The sequence below is a fragment of the Nycticebus coucang genome, chromosome 1, assembly GCF_027406575.1.
Source record: "Nycticebus coucang isolate mNycCou1 chromosome 1, mNycCou1.pri, whole genome shotgun sequence".
NCBI classification, from domain to species: Eukaryota; Metazoa; Chordata; class Mammalia; order Primates; family Lorisidae; genus Nycticebus; species Nycticebus coucang.
The window spans coordinates 55,315,264-55,334,028 of record NC_069780.1 but is presented as its reverse complement, the minus strand read 5'-3'; the positions used below and the strand labels follow the sequence as shown (position 1 = coordinate 55,334,028).

Genomic DNA, 18,765 nt, shown 5'->3' with positions numbered 1-18,765 from the left:
ACTAGAATAATGTATTATAAATAATCTAGAGATGATTTAAAGTAAATAGGAGGATGTCCATAGATAGTTTATATGCAAATACTACACCATATGATATAACTTGAGTATACATGTATTTTGGAATCTAAGATGTCCTGGTACTAATCCCCTACAGATAGTGAGGTATGAATATGTATGTTAGGGGATATACCATGATGGTAAAACCATTGGTCATAGAAGAAAACTAATTCCCTTGGGAAAAAATTCTCTACATATAGAAGACTATTTCATTTCTTTCTTTGGATTCCCACATCAGTAGACCCTGAGAAAAGGATTCTAAAACCTAGCATTTCTTTGGAAGGTAATGCCAAAGAGCACCCATAGGAGAGTGAAGAAGTGAGACAAGGGAAGGGGAGAGGCAGCAGTAAAAGATTTTTTTAAATCTGGCAATTTGGCCAGGGTGGTGACTCGTGCTTGTAAACCTAGCACTCTGGGAGGCCAAGGTGGGTGGATCACCTGAGCTCAGGAGTTGAAGACCAGCCTGAGAAAGAGTGAGACCTCATCTCTAAAAGTAGCCAGGCATTGTGCCAGGCGCCTGTAGTTCCAGCTACTTGGGAGGCTGAGGCAAGAGGATCACCTGAGCTCAGGAGTTGAAGACCAGCCTAAGCAAGAGTGAGGTCCTATCTCTAAAAATAGGTATTGTGGCAGGTGCCTGTAGTCCCAGCTACTTGGGAGGCTGAGGCAAGAGGATCACTTGAGCCCAGGAGTTTGACGTTGCTGTGAGCTATGATGCCATGGCACTCTACCCAGGGTGACAAAGTGAGATTCTGTCTCACAAAGAAAAAAATCTGTCAACTATATATATATTTATATATATGTATGTCATGGTTCATTTGTTTAGTGATTATTACATCAATAGATTTAACAGGGAAATCGCCAAAGGACAAAAAAAATTTTTTTTTTAATTTTCATTCTTCTTAGTGATAATTCTTAAAATTCATAAGAATTTTAACCAGAGAAGGTTTTGTTCTGTGACGCAGTCATTTAAAAATATTATGAAATTGACTCGGCACAGTGGCTCGTACCTGTAATCCTAGCACTCTGGGAGGCTGAGGCAGGAGGATCACTTGAGCTCAGGCGTTGGAGATCACCCTGAGCAAGAGTGAGACTGTCTCTACTAAAAAGAGAAAAACTAGCCAGGCATTGCAGTCAGCTGCCTGTAGTCTCAGCTACTCAGGAGACTGAGGCAAGAGGATCACTTGAGCCCAGAGTTTGAGGTTGCTGTGAGCTAGGCTGATGCCACAGTACTCTCACCTGGGAAACAGAGTAAGGCTCTGTTTCAAAAAAAAAAAAAAGGTACAATTGTAGCGTAGGTTATTGTTTATTAAATGAATTTAGCTATTATCCTCATATATTTTATCCCACGTAATCCACATAATAATGTATTGTTTCCCAGCCCCCATTCTGAAGCTATCTAGATGCCTCCCACAAGTCATTCTATCAGCTTAAACTCAGGTGTGGTCCCAGAGTTTGTTACCATGAATAACAAAAATAATTCTATTATTTAGGAAATACTAGGGATTTTGATGCTCTAACCTTGGAACCCAAAACAAAGATTAAGCAGATTATTATACAACATAAATTATATAGTACAAATTATGAGCTGGGTGTAGTGGCTCATACCTATAATCCCAGCACTTTGGGAGGCCAAGGTGGGAAGGTCAGTTAAGCCCAGCAGTTTGAAAGCAGCCTGCAAAACACAGTGAGCCCTCTTCTCTGCAAAACAATAAAAATAGAAAATTAGCCAGGCATGATAGCATGTGCCTGTAGTCCTAGCTACTCAGCAGGCTGAGACAGGAGGATTGCTTGAGCTTAGGAGTCTAAGGATGCAGTAAGCTATCATGACATCACTATAGGCCAGCCTGAGTGACAGATGAGACTCATTATAACCAAATTTGGCTACCTACACACAAACTTCTCAGTCCATGGTAACACCATTCTTCTAGTTGCCTCAAGAGAAAATCTAGAGTCATCATTGATGCTTCATTATCTCCCTTGTTGCCTCCACCCAACCTGTGCAGAAATCATCTTGAATCTACCATATGAAATAATTAAAAACACGTCCACCATCACAATCCTAATTGACATGATTTTTTTGCCTGGGTTTTTGCCATAACCTCTTTACTGGTCCCCTTGCTTCTATTTTTGCCTCTTTTCAGTCTATTTTGGGGGGAAGGGAGAAGAAATTTAGTACAGAAATGAATGTATCTAACATCCCCAAATACATCTGTGACAAGAACAGACACTCAGGTGATGCAGATAATAGTTAGTACATCACAGCTTTGTTCTTTCCAAAGAATAAAATGTCATTCAAGAACAAAGTGAGAGACTTGGAAGAGAAAGATAGTTAGAGAAAGCAGGTACTATCCTTTTGGTTTAAAAAATAAATAAATAAATAAAGCAACAGGTTAGCATCGCAAGAACACGTACGGTAGGCCCAGAAATAGTGCTAAGCCTAGGCCTTAGGTAGTAACATCATGCCACTTATTGCATCTCAGAGAAGCTATAGGGCATTATTCCATTAGAAGAGCAATCCTGTGACAGTGTGAAAACCTTAAAAGTAGTGGTCTGCAAGTAGCTAATAGGCCAGGTGGCTTCAACTTGAGAGTCTCTTTAGAATTTAATGTTTGCTTAATGAATGATTACTTTGATAAACAATTTCCCCACTTCTGTTTAGGAGGTTGATGCAGGAGAATCACTTGAGGTCAGGAGACAGAGACCAGCTCTGAGCAAGAGGGAGACCCTGTCTCTACTAAAAAAATAGAAAAAAGTAGCTCAGCTTGGTGTCACTTGCCTATAGTCCAGCTACTTCGGGAGCTGAGTCAGGAAGATCGCTTGAACATGGGAGTTTGAGGTTGCAGTGAACCTTGATGACACCACTGCACTGGCCAGGGCAACAGAGGAGACTATGTCTAAAAAAAAAATACAAAAAAAATTTATTTTGTTTATAAGAGTAAGCATGGCAGAATAGAATGGAATAAAAAGAATATTTGGAAGTTTGATATGTGAAAGAGGTGGCGTTACAAATCACTCAAGAAATAGTCACATCTATGAAAAAGATCTATAAAGTTTTGCTTTTCGTATTAGGTATTTATAAGGTTTTGTGGGTTAAATACCTAGACCTGAAAAGAAAAACTTTATAAATTTTGTTAAACAATAATAGAGGATCTCTCTTTAACATTTTGCGAGGAAGAACTTCTTAATCAAGATTTAAATACAAGCCAAAAAGGAAAAGATTGATTTATTTGACTATGTTAAAATATAAAACTTCAGTTAGAAAAAAACAATATGAGTCAAATGAAAAAACAGTTTGTACTCTTTTTGTTATTTTTACATATACATGTGTTAATTAGGTTTCCATTTTTTTTGCCTTCACAAAATTAAGAAGACTTGAAATTTAATAACGATAAATTTTAAGATACAGACTAGAAACAAAAACCTCGTAAAGGATGAACAAACATCAATACATTCAGAAAAAGAATCAGACAATTGCTACATCGAAATATTAAGAGATAATAAGGATAATAATGCAAAGAAAGTAACATTCACATTGTTAAATAAGAGTATGTCTATTATAGAATGCTTTGACTCTGAGAGTCAGTATAGAGTCATCAGTTAACTTCTTATTTTTTTAAGTAACAAAAAATAGACAACTAATATTTATAAATAAAAGTAAAAGATAATTTCATAAAATAGATCATAGTCTTTGAGAAGACATTTGCAATTTATATGCTATAACTGATAACAGATTAGTTTTGAGGACACATTAACTATCAATAAGAATAAATAAAAAGCCATAGAAAATTGGGCAAAGATTGTGAATAAACATTTCAAAAGACACAACCATCAGAAAAATGCTACTTAAAACAATATGATACTATTTCACACTCAGCAACTAATGTAAAAATATAATGTGGAATATAATAACATGGTACAAAGGATTACATGATATATATTTATATACATTTAAAATGTTTTAAGAAATAGTGTCTTAAACAATATAAGGACAAATGTCTATACCCATGATCAATACGTGTAGTGAAAAAATAAAATGTACATATTGTGTATATTTCTATGTATGTGGGTATTACAATAGAATAAAATAACATTTTGAGAAGTGAAATGTCCTAACTTCAAGTTAGTGACTGTCTCTGCAAAGTGAGACTATTTATAGAAGTGGAGAATTGAAGCCACCCACTAAGGGAATGGATAGGTAAAATATGGTAATAACATCCCATGGAATACAGTGCATCATTTAGAAACAGGCATTTACATGTAAAGATGTAGTTACAACAACGTAGATCTAAAGACCAATGTTTACATTAAAAAAGTAATATATATATATCAGCATAAAAACAAATGCACATAATAACAATAATATTTTACCAGTAAATATATTTATCCAAGGATATATCACATTTTAATGTGGACTTATGAAAGGAGCACAAGGAGGAATGGGAATGAACAGACACACAAAAATAAACAAATGACAGCAGTCTTTTCACAGCTAATAATTATAAAGGGTCATGGAATGTGATTAACTCAACACTGTATTCAAGGTTACGAAAAGAGTGGAAGGGAGAAAAAAAGAACACAAGATTTAGGGAATATATGCGTGTATAGGACTATTTATAATGCAAAGATCCTGGAAGGAAGATGAATAAGAAAATTTGTTTATAAACACCTGTTATTATATTATGATAATAGAAAATAAAAATGCTTGTTAAGATTCATTTAGAAGAAGAGGACAGAACTTGGTGATACTGGGCTAAAGGACAGGGGATGAGTCCTGAAATTTTGTTACTGGAAGATATCTTAACGTTTATCTAGTTTAGCTTCCTAATTTTATAGAAGAAACCAAACAGAACCCAAGGCTCAGAAACTAGTTGTCTTGTCCATGGTTGCACAAGAAATTCATGGAAAAGCCATATTAGAACTCAGATCTTGTAATCACTAATCTAGTTAGCTTTTAAGCCTGGCTCTCTGACAGTATTCACAGCAGATAAAAGTCAAATATGAGAGTTGATGGAGAAAGAAAGGATTATGAGTGGATATGTTTTTTTTTTTTTTTTTTTGAGACAGAGTCTGACCTTCCCAGATTAATTCATTTCTTGGGAAGGTCCTTATGACTCCATGAAACACTAGAATGACTCATACTCGAGCTGCCAGCAGACCCCTGCTATCTAGTTGCCAGAGACCTTTTGAACTCCCTCACTTGAGACCAGGTACTAACTGGGACAATTGATTTGGATCTCTCGGACTGGACCAGTCACCCAAGGACTATCCAAAGTGGTACCCTGGGTGTATGGTTGTGGGAAGGTTTGACTTTCCTTTTCCAGTTGTTGCCCATGAGGGGCAGGGTGACTTAATTGCTGGTATTTCTCCACATTTGAGACTTCAACCCAGAGTAACTAACTCACTAGGGTAGGACAGAGACCAGCTGAAAACAAGACAGAGCCACTTAGCCCCACCACACCAAGTTAAGTCCTCAGTGTCTCAGGCCGTAGCACTGTACAGGTCCTTTGCAAAGATCTAAGGGAAAATGTACAGATACAAGTCACAGCTCTGGGGTAAAGGGCTGGTTAATCACTACTCCAGGAGCCCCCTAACCCAACTTCACCTTATCTGCATATATAGCCAAACATTATAAAATAATCATGGGGCAGAATCAGCGGAAAAAAATCCAGTAACATGAATAACCAGAGTAGATCAACTTCCTCAAGAAATGATGTGGTGGACACAACTGAAGATCCTATTCATAGATAAATGGCTGAGATGTCAGAAATTGAATTTAGAGTTTGGATTGCAAATAAGATTAATAGAATGGAGGTAAAGTTGGAATTAGAAATTCAAAAGGTTAGCAGTTCAAAAGTTTAGCAGTTCAAATATTGTCTCGATGAATTCAAAGAGAAAATCACCAAAGATTTTGACACACTGAGACAAGAATTTGCAGCCCTCAAAGATCTGAGAAATACAGTAGAATCCCTTAGTAGCAGAACGGAGCGAGCAGAAGAAAGGATTTCTGATATTGAAGACAAAGCTTTTGAACGCTCCCAAGCACTCAAAGATGAAGAGAAATGGAGAGCAAAAATGGATCATTCTCTCAGAGAGCTTTGGGATAATTCGAAGAAAACTAATATTTGCCTTATAGGAATTCCTGAAGGCAACTAAGTTACTTCGCAAAGCACAGAGGCCCTTCTTCATGAGATTATGAAGGAGAACTTTACAGACATGCCAAGAGATTCTGAAATTCAGATAGCAGACAGTTTCAGAACCCCAACACGGCTCAAACCAAATAAGACAATCCCCAGACACATTATAATTAACTTCACTAAAGTTAATATGAAGGAGAAAATTCTAAAAGCAGCCAGACATAAGAAAACCATAACCTACAAAGGGAAGAATATTAGAATGACTGCAGATCTCTCTGCTGAAATCTTTCAAGCTAGAAGAGGGTGGTGATTGACTTTTAATCTCCTAAAACAAAATAACTTTCAACTCAGGATCCTGTATCCAGCTAAACTGAGTTTCATTTATGATGGAGAAATTAAATACTTCAATGACATTCATATGTTGAAGAAATTTGCTGTAACTAAACCAGCTCTTCAGGATATTCTCAGACCTATCCTCCATAATGACCAGCACAATCCTCCACCAAAAAGGAAACTCACTCAGAAACTTTTGATCAAATTCCAACTTCCACAGTGGTGAAAGAATTAAAAATGTCCACTGGACTTTGAAAAACTCGATAACCCAAATTCTACCAGGCTTATCAATATTCTCAACTAATGTGAATGGTTTAAATTGTCCTCTATAAAGAGGCACACGTTGACTGACTGGATACAAAAACTCAGGCCAGATATCTGCTGCATACAAGAATCTCATCTTACCTTAAATGATAAATATATACTCAGAGTGAAGGGATGGTCATCTATATTTCAGGCAAATAGAAATTAGGAAAAAGCAGGTGTTGCAATTCTATTCATAGATACAATAGGCTTTAAACCAACTAAAGTAAGGAAAGACAAGGATGGTCACTTCATATTTGTTAAGGGCAATACTCGGTATGGTAAGATTTTAATTATTAGTATTTATGCACCCAACCAGAATGTACCTCAATTTATGAGAGACTCTAACAGATATGAACAACTTGATTTCCTCCAACTCCATAATAGTCGGAGATTTTAACATTCCTTTGGCAGTGTTGAATAGATCCTCCATTAACAAGCTAAGCAAGGAAATTTTAGATTTAAACTTAACCATTCAACGTTTGGATTTAACAGACATCCACAGAACATTTCATCCTAACAAAACTGAATACACATTCTTCTCATCAGCCCATGGAACATACTTAAAAATTGATCACATCTTAGGTCACAAGTCTGACCTCAGCAAATTTAAAAGAATAGAAATTATTCCTTGCATCTTCTCAGACCATCATGGAATAAAAGTTGAACTCAGTAACAACAGGAATCTGCATACTCATACAAAAACATGGAAGCTAAATAACTTTTTGCTGAATGATAGCTAGGTCAGAGAAGAGATTAAGAAGGAAATTACCAAATTTTTGGAAGAAAACGATATTGAAGACATGAATTATCAGAACCTCTAGGATACCGCAAAGGCAGTCCTAAGAGGGAAATTTATAGCACTGCAAGCCTTCCTGAAGAGAACGGAAAGAGAAGAAGTTAACAACTTAATGGGACATCTCAAATAACTGGAAAAGGAAGAGCATCCAATCCAAATCCCAGCAGAAGAAAAGAAATAACGAAAATTAGAGCAGAATTAAATGAAATTGAAAACAAAAGAATTATACAACAGATCAATGAATCAAAAAGTTGGGTTTTTTGAATGGTCAAAAAAATAGATAAACTCTTGGGTAACTGAACCAGAAAAAAAAAAGAGTAAAATCTCTAATTTCATGAATCAGAAATGGTAATCATGAAATAATAACAGACTCCTCAGAAATGCAAAAAATCCTTAATGAATATTATAAGAAACTTTATTCTCAGAAATATGAAAATCTGAAGGAAATTGACCAATACTTAGAAGCACACCACCTTCCAAGACTTAGCCAGAATCAAGTAGAAATGTTGAACAGGCCTATATCAAGTTCTGAAATAGCATCAACTATACAAAATCTCCTTAAAAAGAAAAGCCCAGGACCAGATGGCTTCACGTCAGGATTCTACCAAACCTTAAAGAGGAACTAGTACCTATATTACTCAACCTTTCCCAAAATATAGAAAAAGAAGGAATACTACCCAACACATTCTATGAAGCAGTCATCACCTTGATCCCCAAACCAGGAAAAGGCGCAACAAGAAAAGAAAATTATAGACCAGTATCACTAATGAATATTGATGCAAAAATATTCAACAAGATTCTAACAAACAGAATCCAGCAACACAGCAAACAAATTATACACCATGACCAAGTAGGTTTTATCCCAGGATCTCAAGGCTGGATCAATATACATAAATTTATAAATATAATTCATCACATTAACAAATTAAAAAACAAAGACCATATAATTCTCTCAATTGATGCAGAAAAAGCTTTTCATAATATCCAGCATCCCTTCATGATCAGAACACTTAAGGAATTTGGTATAGAAGGGACATTTCTTAAACTAATAGAGACCATCTACAGCAAACCCACAGCCAATACTGTATTGAATAGAGTTAAATTGAAATCATTTCCACTCAGAACAGGAACCAGGCCAGGTTGCCCTTTGTCTCCACTGCTTTTGAACATTGTAATGGAAGTCTTAGCCATCACAAATAGGGAATCAAAGGCGATCAAGGGTATCCATATAGGGTCAGAAGAGATCAAACTTTCATTCTTCGCAGATGATATGATTGTATATCTCGAAACCCCAGGAATTCAACTACAAAACTCTTAGAAGTTATCAAGGAATACAGCAGCATCTCAGGTTACAAAATCAATACTCATAAATTTGTAGCCTTTATATATACCAACAATAATCAAGCTGAAAAAACAGTTAAGGACTCTATTCCTTTCATAGTAGTGCCAAAGAAGATGAAATATTTGGGAGTTTACCTAACAAAGGACGTGAAATATCTCTATAAAAAGAACTATGAAACTCTGAGAAAAGAAATAGCCAAAGATGTTAACAAATGGAAAAACATACCATGCTCATGGCTTGGAAGAACCAACATTGTTAAAATGTCCATGCTACCCAAAGCAATATACAATTTTAATGCAATTCATATTAAAGCTCCACTGTCATACTTTAAAGATCACGAAAAAATAATACTTCGTTTTATATGGAATCAGAAAAAACTTCGAATCCAAGACATTACTCAGAAATAAAAACAAATGAAGAGGAATTTTGCTACCAGACCTTAAACTATACTGTAAATCAATAGTGTTCAAAACAGCATGGTACTGGCACAAAGACAGAGAGGTAGATGTATGGAACAGAATAGAGAACCAAGAGATGAACCCAGCTACTTACCATTATTTGATCTTTGACAAGCCAATTAAGAACATTCAGTGGGGAACAATTCCCCATTTAATAAATGGTGCTGGGTGAACTGGCTGGCGACCTGTAGAGGACTGAAACTTGACCCACACCTCTCACCATTAACTGAGATAGACTCTCACTGGATTAAAGATTCAAACTTAAGACATGAAACTATAAAAATACTAGAAGAGGGTGGTGCCTGTGGCTCAAAGGCGTAGGGTGCCGGCCCCATATACTGGAGGTGGCAGGTTCAAACCTGGCCATCGCCAAAAACTGCAAAAAAGTAAATTAAAAAGAGAAATACTTCAAAGAAAGTGCAGGGAAAACACTTAAAAAAATCAGCCTGGGCGAATATTTTACGAGGAGGACACCCCAGGCGATTGAAGCAACATCAAATATACACTACTGGGACCTGATCAAACTAAAAAGCTCCTGCACAGCCTAGAACACAGTAAGTAAAACAAGCAGAAGCCCTCAGAATGGAAGAAGATATTTGCAGGCTATGTCTCCAACAAAGGTTTAATAACCAGAATCCACAGAGAACTCAAACATACTAGCAAGAAAAGAACAAGTGATCCCATCCCAGGGTGGGCAAGGGACTTGACTAAAAACTTCTCTGAAGAAGACTGGTGCACAGCCTACAGACACATGAAAAAATGTTCATCATCCTTAATCATCAGAGAAATGCAAATCAAAACTACATTGAGATATCATCTAACTCCAGTAAGATTAGGCCACAGCTCAAAATCCCAAAACCAGAGATGTTGGTGTGGATGTGGAGAAAAGGAAACACTTCTACATTGCTGGTGGGAATGCAAACTAATACATTCCTTTGGAAAGATGTTTGGAGAACACTTAAAAGATTGAAAAATAGACCTGCCATTCGATCCTATAATTCCTCTACTAGGTATATATCCAGAAGACCAAAAATCACATTATGACAAAGATATATGTACCAGAATGTTTATTGCAGCCCAATTCATAATTGCTAAGTCATGGAAGAAGTCCAAGTGCCCATCAACCCATGAATGGATCAATAAATTGTGGTATATGTACACCAAGGAATACTATGCAGCTTTAAAGAAAGATGGAGACTTTACCTCTTACATGTTTACATGGATGGAGCTGAAACATATTCTTCTTAGCAGAGTATCTGAAGAATGGAAGAAGTATCCAATGTACTCAGTCTTACTGTGAAACCAATTTATATGTTTTTTATGAAAACTATAACCCAATTGTAGCCCAAGAAGAAGGGGAAAGTGGAGAGGGAGGGGGGAGTAGGTGGAGGGAGAGTAATTGGTGGGACCACACCTACGGTGCATCTTACAAGGGTACATGTGAAATTTACTAGATGTAGAATATAAATGTCTTAACACAATAATTAAGAAAATGCCATGAAGGCTATGTTAACCAGTTTTATGAAAACATTCCAAATTGTGTATAAAACCAACACATTGTACCCCATGATTGCAGTAGTGTGCATAGCTATGATTAAAAAAGAGAGAGAGAGAGAGAGACAGAGTCTCATTTTATCGCCCTCAGTAGAGTGCTGTGGTGTCATAGCTCACAGCAACCTCCAACTCCAGAGCTTAGGCAATTCTCTTGCCTCAGCCTCCCAGGTAGCCACAACTCCTGGCTATTTTTTTGTTGCAATTTGGCTGGGGCCAGGTTTGAGCCCGCCTCCCTCAGTATATGGGGCCAGCGCCCTATCCACTGAGCCACAGGTGCCACCCGAATATGTTGTTGTTTAACGTCTATGTAGATAAGATTCATTCGGCTTGTGAACATTTGGGCCTAGAGATTATAAATTGAGATTAGGGATTGATTAAACCAGTTGCAGTTTTCTAGAGTCTAAAAGGTCTTAAATGTTTAATTGTCCATGAGCAACTTTGCCATAATATTTACTGACAGTATTTCATAGCTTAACATTAAGCAGATCAGCAAGTATACATAAAACTATACTTGCTTTTCCTGCCACAGATTTGAAGGAACATAAGGATAAGCAGATGCTTCTTTTAGGGAAGAGGGTGTTGCTTTCAAGTTTGACAGATTCTGGATGATGGGCATATTGACATTACCAGAATTTGGGTTTTGAGATGCTCTTTATAACCATGCCAAGAATAACTAACTTAGAAACTCTTTGAACACTAGAGTTGTTTAAGTTTGTACTTAAATACTGAAACATTATTTTCATTTGTTGTCTGATAATGTGATGCAAAATATTAAAGTCATGTAAATTTATAATTAAAGCTTTTATCATTTTTCTTTTTGAGAATTTTTGGTGATACCTTATCAGAGCAGGTAAAACTCTTCAACCTTCTTTTCTCCAGAATCTTCATTCACTTGATCTCCTCCAACCCTCCAGTTGTATGTGTATGAACTGCTAAGAGTAGTTATTTTGTTGTTTCTTGTAGAGAAATGTGTGGTTCTTTCCTTTTTGCCTTTGATCATTACTCTGTTGTAAAAAATTTATAATTTTCTAAACCTGGTTAAAACTTTTCTTCTCCATAAAGAATTTGCTCTTTCATTTTACCAGATTTTTACTGTTCCATTCTTGTGGGTCTATTCAGTATTTATTAATTTAAACTGAAAATGGGGCGGCGCCTGTGGCTCAAGGAGTAGGGCGCCGGTCCCATATGCCAGAAGTGGTGGGTTCAAACCCAGCCCTGGCCAAAAACCACACACACAAAAAAAAAATAAACTGAAAATGTATACTTTTTCTCATTAGGGGCTTTTTTGTATATTTGTTTATATAACACATATATGGCTGGGTTATGGAGATGATTATTTTCCAAGTCATGTGTGCTCGTATTTTACACATACCTTTGAATCAAAGACCTTATTAGAAGAATTTGCTTTGTAAAATTTGGGTTCAGTCAAAAGGCCACACTTAGGGATCCAGAAGGCTACTTGTGGCCTTAAGGCTGCAGAGTACCCCACCTCTGGAATCAATATTATCTTTGTGAAAGGATATACTATAAAGAGTGACTGAAACATTTGCATAAGGGTCTGTATTAACTTGTCAGCAGAGTGGCATCATCAGAATATTTGTTAAAAATAATTTTAGCCAATAAGGAATGGTCTTACAGACATAGATATTATCTTCATATAAAGAATCTGTAACTTGTCAATTTATCTTACATTTGTTACAAAGTTATAAATGTACATCTGTGCTCTGAAGGTAGAAATAGTCTATAGTAAGTTTAATAAGTTTGATATCACAGCCTCCAAAGCATCTAATTTTCCCCATTTCATCTCATGCATACTTTTGTGGTTTCATCAGTCTCTATGAGGAGAACTCACTAAATTTTTCTAGCACAAGGTTCTGCTTATCTCCACTCAAATGGTTCAGAAGCACTGGAAACATGACAGGCCATAAACTGAGCTAATCCTCATGTCTCCTGAATCTTTTCTCTGTATTTGTAAATTGTACCATTTAATTCCTGATTCAGAAAACTAGGAGGCATCATAAATTCTTTTCTATCTCAGCTCCACCATATAAATGTCTCTTTGATCCTTCACTTCTCCATACTATATTAATACTACTTTTGCTCAGCCCATCTTATATGAGCTACAGCAATAACCTCCAAATTAGCTTACCATCCTTATCTTCCTTTTTCATACTGCCTTCAAAGTGATCTTTCTAAAATGAAATCTGATCATGTCACTCCCCTTCAATGGCTACTAAATTTCCCTGCAGGATATAATCCAAATTACTCGACATGACATAGAGTCTTCTATGATCTGACTCCTGGCTACTTAGCTGTTTATCTTGTTACTCCTCACTTTAATTTTCTGAACTCTTTTTAGTTTCCCAAATAAGCCATGCTATTTCATAAGACATTCTTCAGGCTGCTTAAAATGCCCTTCCTTGACAAAAATTCTTTTAGCTTTCAAATTTAGCTCAAAGAGTTACATCTTCTAGAAATGTTTTTCTGAATCCTTTTCTTCCTCCCCAGGTAGTATTGAACATACCTTCGTCCTTTGAATCTCAATTGTATACTACACATATACCTGTTACGTCATTTTTAACACTTTTATTGTGCTTACCTGTGTACAAATTCAACTCTCTTCACTGGTCTAGAAGCTGCTGGAAGATATGGGTCATTAGTTGGTAATCTTTATCTTGTCATTATCCAGCACAGTGCTAGACACATGGCAGATGCTCAAAAAATACTTTTTGAGTCATTAAATCAGTCAGTTAAATAATTAAATTGGATTTGGTGGAAGGATAAAGCTAACTCATTTAATTATATGGGTTTTCTATATATTTTCCCTTTGCTCTTTTATCTTAAAGGGGCATAATTGTTTTCTTGGACTGTCGTTATTTAGAAAAATTACATTTCTCACATCTGTAGAAATGTGTGACCACTTACTGGTTTGACTTTCAAGAAATACACCTCGAAAAAAATCATCATCAATATAATCAATAGAAACTTTGCAAAATGAATTAAAACATTTCCAGTGTTTTCCATTATCAACTCAAATCTATAAGAAAGCTATGACCTTTTTTTGAGACAGGGTCTCTCTCTGGCACCCCAGCTAGAGTGCAGTGGTGTCATCACTACAACCTCAAACTCGTAGGCTCAAATGATTTTTCTGCCTCAGCCTCCCAAGTAGCTGGAATTACAGATTCATCCCACATGCTCAGCTAATTTTTCTAGTTTTTATGGCGATCGGATCTTGCTCTTGCTCAGGCTGGTCTTGAACTCCTGAGTTCAAGCAATCCTTCAGCCTTGACCTCCCAAAGTGTTAGGATTTTAGGTGTGAGCCACCACACCCAGCCTTTATAATGAGTTTTAAATATGTTTTTATTAGCAATCATTGCAAGGGTTTTTTGTTTTTTTGTTTGTTTTTTTGAGACAGAGGCTCAAGCTGTCACCCTGGGTAGAGTGCTATGGTGTCATAGCTCACAGCAGCCTCCAATTCTTGGAGATCCTCTTTCCTCAGTTTTTTTTCTATTTTTAGTAGAGACCAGGTCTCGCTTTTTTGTTCAAGCTGGTCTCAAATTCATGAGCTCAAGCTATCCACCTGCCTCGGCCTCCCAGAGGCCGCGAGGATAACAGGCGTGAGCCACTGCACCTGGCTTCATTTCAAAGTTTGAATGGGTGATAGAGGCATTTAAAAATATTTTTTATGCTTAATGCTCTCTCTGTATTTAAATATGGAGAATAAAATCTAGGAAATATTTAAAATGTGATAGTGAAATGATTTATATATAAGTGGTTTCATGGAAGAACAAAAGAGCTAATGTGAAAAGAATGCAATTCTTTTTTGTTGTTTTTGAAACAGTCTCACTCTGTTGCCCACACTAGAGTCCACAGCAACCTCAGATTTCTGGGTTCAAGCAATCCTCCTGCTTCAACCTCCCGAGTAGCTGGCACTACAGGCACCTGCCACAACACCTAGTTATTGTTGTCTATTTGTTTTCATAGACAGGGTCTCACTCTTGCTCAGGCATGTCTTGAACTCCTGAGCTTAAGGAATCCTTCCATCTCTAGGGTTACAGGCATGAACCACCATGCCCAGCCAGAAATGCAATTCTTGATAATACTCTATTACTTTAAATGTGAAAAGGGAATTTCTGTAAATCACAGTCTATGTGTTTCATTATGTTTGCTTTTATCTTTCTTAGAAATGAATACTTTTTCCTTTAAAAACATATGTGCTGATAATTTTTACATACTATCTTATTTTTTAAATACCACATACTTTTGCCAGGTAATAGTTTTATTTTAAATGAGGTAACAGATTTTTCTCAGATGTTTCATGTTCCAATTTGAATAATATTGTGTCTCCTATTATAAAAATGGTATGGAAATCTGGAATTCATGGATCACTAGTTTTGATTCATAGTGTCTCTTGGAACTATCCCATGTGAGAAATGGCCCTGAGCAGATGTGCTTAGTTATAGAATTGCCAGACATTTCCTTATGTGTTGGCAACTAGTTTTCTGAGCATAGAAACAGGTTTTAAGATAAGAAATAGGGTTTTACTGTCATTTTCTATTTCTCTACACTGTTTTATTTCAGTGTTATTTAGTGGGTACTTACACTCACCCTTATTCAAAAATGTTTATACCTTTCTCTTTTAATCTTTAAGGGACAGGAGGAATATTAGACTTCTATAACACATTAGTTAAGAGTGGAGCCTTAGCTGTAGTTAATTAAGATTATTTGTTTAGGGGATTTGGCAAGAATAAAATCCATAACAACTTCATTCAGAACTTTTGCCTGTAATGGTAGTTTTATTTCAAAATATGGTTTTATTGATATTTATAACTTTTCTTTGCAAACACTCTGCATTTGTACATCTATCATTCTTCTGTGTGGTATGTCGCACAGAGAGCCAAACCTCTGAAGTCAGCTTCAGTTTTATATTCTGGCTCAGCCATTATCTTAGTCTATTTGGGCACTGTAACAAAATGCCATAGATTGGGTAGCTCATAAACAACAGAAATCTATTTCTTACAATTCTGGAGGGTAGGAAGCTTGGGATTGAGACATCGACAGATTTGGTCTCTAGTAAGGGCCCGGTTTATGATTTACATATGGCACCTGTGAAGACATAGTGGAAGGGGCAAACAAAGCTCCTTCAGGCCTCTTTTATATAAGGCCACTAATCCCATTTTTGAGGGCTCTGCTATTGTGACCTAATCAATTCCCTAAACACCCCCACCTTCTAATAGTACTACATTGAGGGTTATATAAGAATTATATTCATGGCTTGGCACTGTAGCTCAGCAGCTAGGGCACCAGCCACATACACCGGAGCTGGCGGGTTTGAACCCTGCCTGTGCTGGCCAAACAACAATGACAACTGCAACAAAAAATAGCCAGATGTTGTGGCGGGCACCTGTAGTCCCAGCTACTTGGGAGTCTGAGGCAAGAGAATCGTTTAAGCCCAAGAGTTTGAGGTTGCTGTGAGCTGTGATGCCACAGCACTCTACCAAGGGCAACATAGTGAGACTCTGTCTCAAAAATAAAATAATTATATTCATGTGGGATTTCAACGTATGAATTTGGGGGGGACACAAACATTCAGACCATAGAAGCTACTTATTGGTTGATTGACTTGGGCTAGCCGCCTAACTACATGAACTTCACCTTCCTCATCTCCATAATGGAAATCCTTCTTGCAGTGTTGCAATGTACTACAACTTACTATCTTTGCTTACCTCCATTCTGCTCAAGTAGCCAACCTATATAGGTAGAATATATAATACTTGCAAAGCACATGCTAGTAGATTTTGGAATTAATATTAATTTTGTAATAGACAGTGGATTATTTCTCTCTTTAGATCGGGGAAGTCAGCTTACCTTTGTTGTTGAAGCTGTAATTTCTTTTTTTTTTTTATGGTTTTTGACCGGGGCTGGGTTTGAACCCGCCACCTCTAGCATATGGGAACAGCGCCCTACTCCTTGAGCCACAGGCACTGCCCCGGCGAAGCTGTAATTTCTAAGATTGGAGGAAGCATTTCTTTCTTTCTCAGTTATGTTGTATCCTCATTTCTCACGAATGTGCAAATCCCAAATCCTTTCCACTACTACTCGTATCTTGTTCCATCAGTTGGACTCTTTTTGATTTTAAGTCTTAGTTTCTCTTTAGCAAAGTTCTTTTAAAACCTCAAATGTATGGACCTGTCTCATGACTCCTCAAGATTACTATATTTTCTCCTTCCCGTTCTTTGATATTGCTTAGAAGAATTTTTTCCGTATTTGCTATAATTGCTCTTTGAAATGTCTTTCAGTTTGGATTCAGTCCTAACTCTCTCTCCTTCTCCTCAAGATTACTGGTATCTGCATTCTCCTTGGTTGTTGATTCTCCTTGGCTGATCATTTTTCTTTTTTTGGTTTTTGGCCGGGGCTGGGTTTGAACCCGCCACCTCCGGCATATGGGACTGGCGCCCTACTCCTTGAGCCACAGGCGCCGCCGTTGGCTGATCATTTTTCTTCCTTTCTTGAACATTTCTCTAGTAGGTCTTTTGTGTTTATGCCCTGAACTTTGTGGCTATTCCTTGCTTCCTTTACATTCCCTATTTCCTTATCCTAGCTACTAAAAGTAGACATTTCTTCAAATTGCTAACCATTTTACACTATTTTTCTCCCTCTCTTTACATAATGGCATCTACCCTGCCCAAATGTTTATGTTTTCCAAATACATACCTCCGCCCTTGATCACTTTGTTAAGTTCCATAACTTGATTTGCAAGATCAGTGGTTTTGAGACATATTTTAGCCATAGACCCCATTAAAAAAGAAAGAAATCTTGCACATACAGCCCAAATACATAAAACTTACAAAAATAGAACTGCTATGATTGAAGTAAGGAATACAGATCATCTCCATCTTAGTGATGAATACTATAATCAAACCTAGGAATTTCACATGCTTGCTCTCTTTTGCTTTACCTCCACATCCTAGTCATGTTGGCTTTATATGCAGATTATTACAAATCCAGTCACCACCACTATCACCCCTACCCCGTATCATCACTGCCTCTTGTTAGCTGTAGCCTTCTATCTGGTTTCTGTGCTTTCATGCTTATTTCACTGCTATTCACTCTCCACATACCAGCATGTGTGGCCTCCCCAAAGCATAAAACAGATCATATTACTCTCCTGCTTAAAACATTTCAGTGGATTTTCACAGCACTTGGAATGAATTCCAAAATTCTTACTATGCATACCCAAAAGGCATTTATGTGATCTGACCTCTGCCTTCCTGTCTGATTTCATCTTCCACTTTTCCAGGTTAATTGTCATTTCTGTAAGTATCTTTCTCATATTCTTTTATTGTTAATTCTCTTTGCCTGTAATCTTCTACACTAAATTTTCTGAAGTTGATTTAATCATCCTTTAGGTTTTATCTCATGTTTTTTTTTTTTTTACCATGGACTATTCCTGATGATAAATTGTCCTCTCCCATTGCTCTATATTATTTTCTCATAGTATTACCACTTTCTGAAATTATCTTTCTTACTTGTTTGCATACTTATTGTCTATTTCCCTCAACTACAATTTAAACATTTAAACTTTGTGAGGGTGGGGGCTTTATCTCCCCTCTTTACCACTGCATCTCCAGTGTTGACAACGGTGGTTAGTATATTTAATACAAGTGCTCAGTGGATAGTTATAGTTCATGTAGGTGCTTGATAGACATTGCTTAGTGTGGTTTGCGTAGATGCTCAGTAAAGTAATTCTAGGGCCTGTGAAATACAGCTAAAACAAACATACAA

The 18,765-nt window shown here is 36.8% G+C and overlaps 1 protein-coding gene across 5 annotated transcripts in view; it reads left to right on the top strand.

Annotated features, from left to right (window-relative positions):
- SCLT1 (sodium channel and clathrin linker 1) overlaps positions 1-18,765 on the top strand; it is a 183,401-nt gene that overhangs the window by 43,170 nt on the left and 121,466 nt on the right. The gene's annotated exons all lie outside the window — the stretch shown is intronic.